The sequence below is a fragment of the Vidua macroura genome, chromosome 2 (genome assembly GCF_024509145.1).
Source record: "Vidua macroura isolate BioBank_ID:100142 chromosome 2, ASM2450914v1, whole genome shotgun sequence".
Taxonomy (NCBI): Eukaryota; Metazoa; Chordata; class Aves; order Passeriformes; family Viduidae; genus Vidua; species Vidua macroura.
In genome coordinates, this window is record NC_071572.1 from 65,843,697 (window position 1) to 65,850,421 (window position 6,725).

The following is a 6,725-nucleotide window of genomic DNA, read 5'->3' on the forward strand; positions in this document are numbered from 1 at the left end:
CCTTCCCCTCAGTCAGCTGACGCCGAGGGCTGAGGGCATCCTCCTTGTCGCTAACAGCCTGTGGAAGGCCGGCCTTGGCAGGAGTACGTTTGCTCCTGGCTGCAGTCATATACATTAAGTGCAAATGAAACACAAGGTGTTCAAAAACACTGAAGAACTTGTAAGTGATCAGTTGTTGCACTTAATTTAAAAGCGAGGATAAATGCTCCTTTTTCCTGTGTTTGCAGTAATACATACATTTGAACGAGGTTTTTTTTCCCTCTTCTTAGAACTTTTAATGTAGAGCTGTCTTAACATTTTGAATCTTTGTTCTCAAACATATGTGTTGCTGAGGCATTAAAAAAAGGACTGTTAAATATATTTGGGGAACACACCTTTATGTACATTTATAGATACGTTTATATTTACAATGTTGTTACAAGTTCCAAAGTTCAAGAGAGGATGAAAGTCAGGGCAGAATCAAAACTCTGTGAGAAATTGAATTTCCATAGGTTTTATGTCTTACTGCATTTATGGGGTTTTGCAACATTTATATTGGCTTTCTGTTGGGTGGGTCTACCGCACAAACACCCCCTGCTTCCTGAGTCTCTATTCTCTTAAATTCTCCCCCGGCCCTCCCTAAGTGATTAATGGGTACCGATGCCTTGACTGCTGCATTTGTTTCCTCCAGATATTCATAAAGCACTCAGACATCCTCCGGCATTCAAGTTTAGTAAAAAGCCTTGAGCTGTGGGAGCCATCTGAATCGAGAAATGATGGAGGGGGCTGGCACAAAGCTGCTGATCCTGCTCCTGCCAGACTGACTCAGATGATGTTCTCTGGAGGCCAGAAGAGACGAGCTGGAGTAGGGGTAGCAGGGAAGACATGTCTGCATCAGCCGTAGCTCATATCTGTGTCTGTGCCCTGTGTGACATACTCACGTTGATGGCCACAGGCACTGGGGTCCCCTTTGCAGGGAGCTGCGCAGCATTTTCTGTAAAAAAAACAGGAATGCTCTCCTGCTGCAAAGAGAAGGCGACAGCTGCAGCACACACTTGTCCCTGTTGCTAAGGTAACACATATCACACCCACGCTGGCCTAGAAGCAAAACAGTGCGCATGGGAAATTTCGGAGGGCCAGGAGCCTAGCGTGGGAGAGCACTGCTCTCTCAGGTGCTGCTGCCTCCTGTACTACTGAGCCAGGTCTCACAAATCCCTCAAAGATAACTCTTCCCATGCAGTTTCCCTGACTGTGTTGGAGGTTGCTGCGCCATCCACCTAGATGTGCACCTGAAATGCTTTGTTTTGTAATGCTCTACCTTCTGCTGCCGAGAAATGTCTGCAATGCCTCTCCTTGCTGATGGTTTCGGGCAGCAGGACTGTGCAGCACAAGGCAGTTCAGGTGCCCACTGAAACACAGGCTGGGCAGCTCTGCTTCTGTTCTGAACCAGGAACACAGAGCAATCTCTGCTGTAATACAAGAGCTCCGTGCTTTTAACCACTTTCTAATATCACTCTTGTTTTGCCCAGCAGTACATGGTGTAGAAGCTCACAGAGAAACACATCTCAGCAGGTGTGAAAAGCACATCCCCAGCACTGACTTGTGTAAAAGTCCAAGTGCTCCAAAAGTGAGAGGTCATATATTTTGAAAACTGCCTGAGTCTCTCATTTATGACTTTCAAGGCACACTTCCGGTCTTTAAATTAGGCAACTTATTTTATTACCACTACTAGGCATGGATCTGCCATTTTATACTGTTTTACAGCTCTTTGGAATGTCATCGATCACTCTCTGGGGTCAGCAAGCTGTGACAGGCACAAGTCACATACAAAAGCCACTGTACAGGAGGCAGGGACTGCTGTGGCTGGCAGGAAACTGCTGAAGAGTGACATAAAAGCCCAAGTGCCTAAAGCAAAGGGTGTCAGTAGCTGTGATTTGTAAACTGACAGTGAGGGCTGTTTCCCTTGGCAAGAAATGCAGTGGCCAGGTCTCCATATGTGTTCCTGGACTCACTCACCATAGGTACCCTACCCTAACACAGAAACCACCCACACCCAGAGCTCACAAGGCAGCAACGTGATGGCTAATACTTTGTTCTCCCTCAGGCTTCACAAAGGATTCACAGAGCAGCCTTTTATCCTTTCACTTCTGATCTGGAAATCAAAGCGTGTCGAGGTTAAATGAACTGACTAAGGTTGCATAATTAGCCAGTGGCAGAGCTGAGAATAGACACCATCTCCATTTTTTCAGGCCTAACATCTAACTTTCAGGCCCTTCTTCAGGGCATAGGCAGGCTAGCAAAACTGTATATCACAGCTCTATAGAATATGACATTTTTAGAACAGGCTCAACTCTGGAGCTTACTATGGTTCTGAAAAAAACAACCAAACCAAAACCAAACCCAACAAATGCAAAAAAAATATTTCTTTTTATGAGTGCTCCTCCCTGGATAAGAAGATAAAAATGGAATTCAAGTGACATTTATAAATATTAATGGACTTCTAAGCACTAGCACATTAAATAAGTTCCCAAGGGCCAAAGCCTGAATTTACTTTGAGTAATAGTTTCTGAAGACCTAGGCAAAAATAAAGCAATGCTGTGAAGAAATGTTAACCTTTCACAGATGTTTGGTAGGGCTAAAATGCAGTCATTTGTGTTATGAACAGTTTCCAGGTGTTCCCCAGAGACGCGGGCAGGGCTTTCCTAGTTCCCATAGCAACACTAAAAGAAAACAACTAACTCTAGCTAAGTACCGATATTGAAATGCTAATTAGCTAATTGCTCTGTTTGTTTTCTCTAAACTACCTGGCCTCCCACCCCTCCACGCTGCCATTCTGGGACTAACATGCAAATAAAAACCCCTTAGGATCATGGGAGTATTTTTAGGAGATAAAAATGAATATAAATCAAAAACTGAACACAATAGAGGAGTCTAGATAAATGCCCTAGCTGAGGAAGAGGGAAACACATCCCCTGACTGGCTTTTAACCGTCGCCATCACCTAAGAGAGAACAGACTATATTAGGCTCTGAGAAGCAGGGCGATAGAGACAGAGAGCCCTGGTGCTGCCACCATGGAAGGAGCGGAGACAGCTGTTGTTCTGGACTTCAGCAACAGACTCTGCACACCACGCCTCCTCATCCTCGGGCCACTGGTGTGCCACAAGGAAAGGAGAAAGGACAGCTGCTGCTCGGGACTCCAGTGACCGACTCTGCACGCCGCCTTCCTTTCGGCTGCCTGGGAAAGCTACGACCGCGGGGGCGAGCTCTGCGTCGAGCCCCCTGCCCAGCTGATCTTTTTAATAAAGAGCTGAACATTAATAAAGGCATTAGCCCTGTTCATTTCAATTTGTACTCCATTTCAAAAAAACTTTTAGGGAAACAGTGCTTCTTTCATACTCCCAACCCTCCCCTTCTTCACTTACTCTCTTTCTACTCTTGTTGTGTATTTAAATGCATTTTTTTGCAATTTCCTTTCTTCAGCTGCTGCTGTAGCTGCTGGGATTCATCAGGCAACTCAGTGACATTAGTGAGTTAGTGGGGGGATGTGGGAGACAAGAAATCCTGTTCACTCTTGCTCAACAGAAAGCACTCTGGGAAAGGTTTGGCTAACAGGGAGATAAGGGGGGTGAAACTCCAGCCTGTGAAACTCTACTGCTGTGAGAGCTTCTGAAAGCAGATTTGTGTTCCAGGTCATTGAACCCCCACTGCAGGCCACAGCTGAGATAGCCAGGTAGACAACCTGGGGTTACCTTCAGCTGCCCTCCACCTACATAAGACCTGGAGAACTGGATCAGGTTATTGGCAAGCCAAGTCAGGAATTACATGTCATGGTAGCTAGGCAGTGAAGATGGTGATCTGCTTTCATCTTAGGCATTTTGTTCTTTCCAAGAACGTCCTGTAATAGTGAAGCAGTATGTATAATTTCAGGGAAAGATTCAGCTAAGTTACTTGGTTCTCAAGGGTTCTAGAAACCTCTCACTTCACACCAGATTCACCAGAGAGAGGGTCAATTCTTCAAAAATATTTAAGGAGAAATGTTCATAGCTTTGAAGCTGTTTAAAGACATGACTTCGCATGCAGTGCAAGTCGGAGTCCCTTTTGATGTCAGAGAGAATTAGGTTCTACCTGTCCTCAAATATCTGGCTCAGTCACTTAAATGCATTTACAAAGCTGGCCTTAGCAGCTTTCATTAGTGGCTGGCAGGTCTCTGAGCACAGAGAACACACTGTCCTGGACACTACGAGTCTTTGTTAGCAGTGCACCCATTATGTTCAATTAGTCACAGCATGGAGCATATGCTGACCGTGCCTTGCACTTTGCTTGTCTGTCCTGCCTGGGGGCACCTACCAGCCCAGCCCAGCCCAGCCCAGCCCAGCCCAGCCACCACCCAGGTTCTGCAGCCTGCAAGTACAGGCCCAGGGCAACACAGTGCCACTGCCTGCATCAACACAATGACATCCCTGCATCACAGCCAGCAGAAAGAAGGGCTGTGCCTGCTCTTGCTTTGCACAGCAGCAGCCACAGCCACAGTGATGTCCCCTATGAAATCACACCCATGGACAAGAACGGTATGCTTTGTGAGATGTCTGCAGAGACAGCCATGCTCACTGACTCTCCAGTACTGCAGACTGGCTGGCTGCCTTCAGCCAGAATGGGCTGAAGATCAGCTTAGGCCTCCCAGACTTCCTTGACATGGCACACTCTCAGTGTGGTCTTGTGCTTTGCCCTCTCCCTCCTCCTCCTCCTTAGCCCCAACCCAGTCTGCTGCTGTCTTTCACAAAATCCATAGAAATATAATTATCATGGAGATGTCTGCCTCTGGCAGTTTTTTTCTCTGGAAATAATTATAATTGGCTGTGGCAGTTAAAAACCTATCGGTGTAGACAGATGACAGACAGTACAATCACATAAGCTTCCCTCTGAGAAAATAAAGCTAAAACCCATTTATCATCCCGGATGGAAACAAAAGGTCTTCCTTTGAAGAGCCAGGCTGTGAAAACACAAAGAGAAGACTGTTATGCCCATGGATTAAATCTGTGGTAGGTAACCAAGCACAAGCAGTCCATTTACAGCACTATGATACTGCAGGAATAAGAACATCACTGCTTTCATCTGAGGAATACCTAGATGGGGACATACCAGCCCCCTCAGATGCAGTAACTGAGGTCCCAAGAGGATAATTAAGCCACAAGGATCTGAAGAGTGACTCCACCACAAACATAGATAAATGTAAGCATATTCACATAGTGTCTATAAGGGCTACTTGCATGGGGATCCACTGCTGGACATGGATCACTTATTCACTCACATGCTATCCCCAGGAGGAGTCTGTGCCATCTTCACTCAGCTTCCTAGAAGAACCCAGGCAAGGACTGTGCAGCCCTTAGAATCACAGAATGCTTTGGGTTGGAAGGGACCTTAAAGATCATCTAGTTCCAATTCCCACCACACCCCTGCCACATGCAGGGACAGCTTCCACTAAACCATGTTGTTCAAAATTCCATCCAACCTGCCCTTCAACACTTCCAGGAATGGCGCATCCACAGCTTCTCTGGGCAGCCTGTTCCAGTGCCTCACCATCCTCACAGCTAATAATTTCTTCCTAACATCTAATGTAAATCTCTCTTTCAGTTTAAAGCCATTCCTCCTTGTCCTATCACTACTTGCCCTTGTCAGTAGTCCCTCTCCTGCCCTCTTGCAGGTCCCTTTAGGTACTGGGAGGCTGCTCTAACAACTCTCTGGAGACTTCTTTTGTCTAGGCTGGATAACTCCAACACTCTCAGCCTTGTTCTCCCTCTATCTTGGTTCAGGAGCGCTCAGTCTCCAACTGGGCAGGATAATCCAGCCACCCTACACAAAGTCTTCTTTTTTCAGTAGTAGTTTTTTGCAAATTATTTTAACATCTGTCCCCTCTTTGGCCTGAATGGTTTCTAATGGCATGCAGGTTGGCATTAATTGATTTTATTCTTAATGCATCCAAATTCAGGTTGGGTGCAATTGCAGAGGCAAGTGGGAGGGCTTCTTTTGGTGCGAATTTAAAACAGTTAAACAATTCATAAGAATACCTGAGATGTTTTTAAGCAAATGAAATCTGGGTGAGGAGAATGGGTGACTTGTGGAAGTTGCTGACTACCCAGTACTTATGAACAGATGATAGCCTCAAATTCCATGAGACATGCTTGCATCTAATGGTATTTGTAGAGACACAAAATAAAATATTGTTAGCATGCAACCACTTGTTATATGGGAGAGGGATGAGAAGGGAAAAGAGAGGAGGGAGGATGGGAGATATAAGGATAGAGAAATACCAGAAACAGAACTGCACAAAATGTTTTCTCTAGGTTTAGTTCTCAGGATTACAGACAGTCCACCAATAAATTCACTAATTGACATACCTCACATGCAGCCACATTAATATCACAACTGTGTCACTTGGCCAAGTGTTTGATTTCACAGACAAACTCTTCCGCCTTTGGATGAAATTGTGGATGGTTTCTACTTTTTTTTTTTTTTTTTTTTTAATAGTCTTCTTGGCTTCCAACAGCTTTGCCTGGTTAAATTTCCCCTTCTAGCAAAAAAAAAAAAAAAAGAAATTAGACAGATCTCTTTAGGCAGCTGTGAAATATTGTGTTGCATATTGTGTATGTTTTCTTGATAAGCTTGCATGAAATGGAATTGGTTTTCTTTTGATGGATACACCCCTTTCAGCACAATGTCCCCACAAGATTAGCAAGTGTTTAATTTT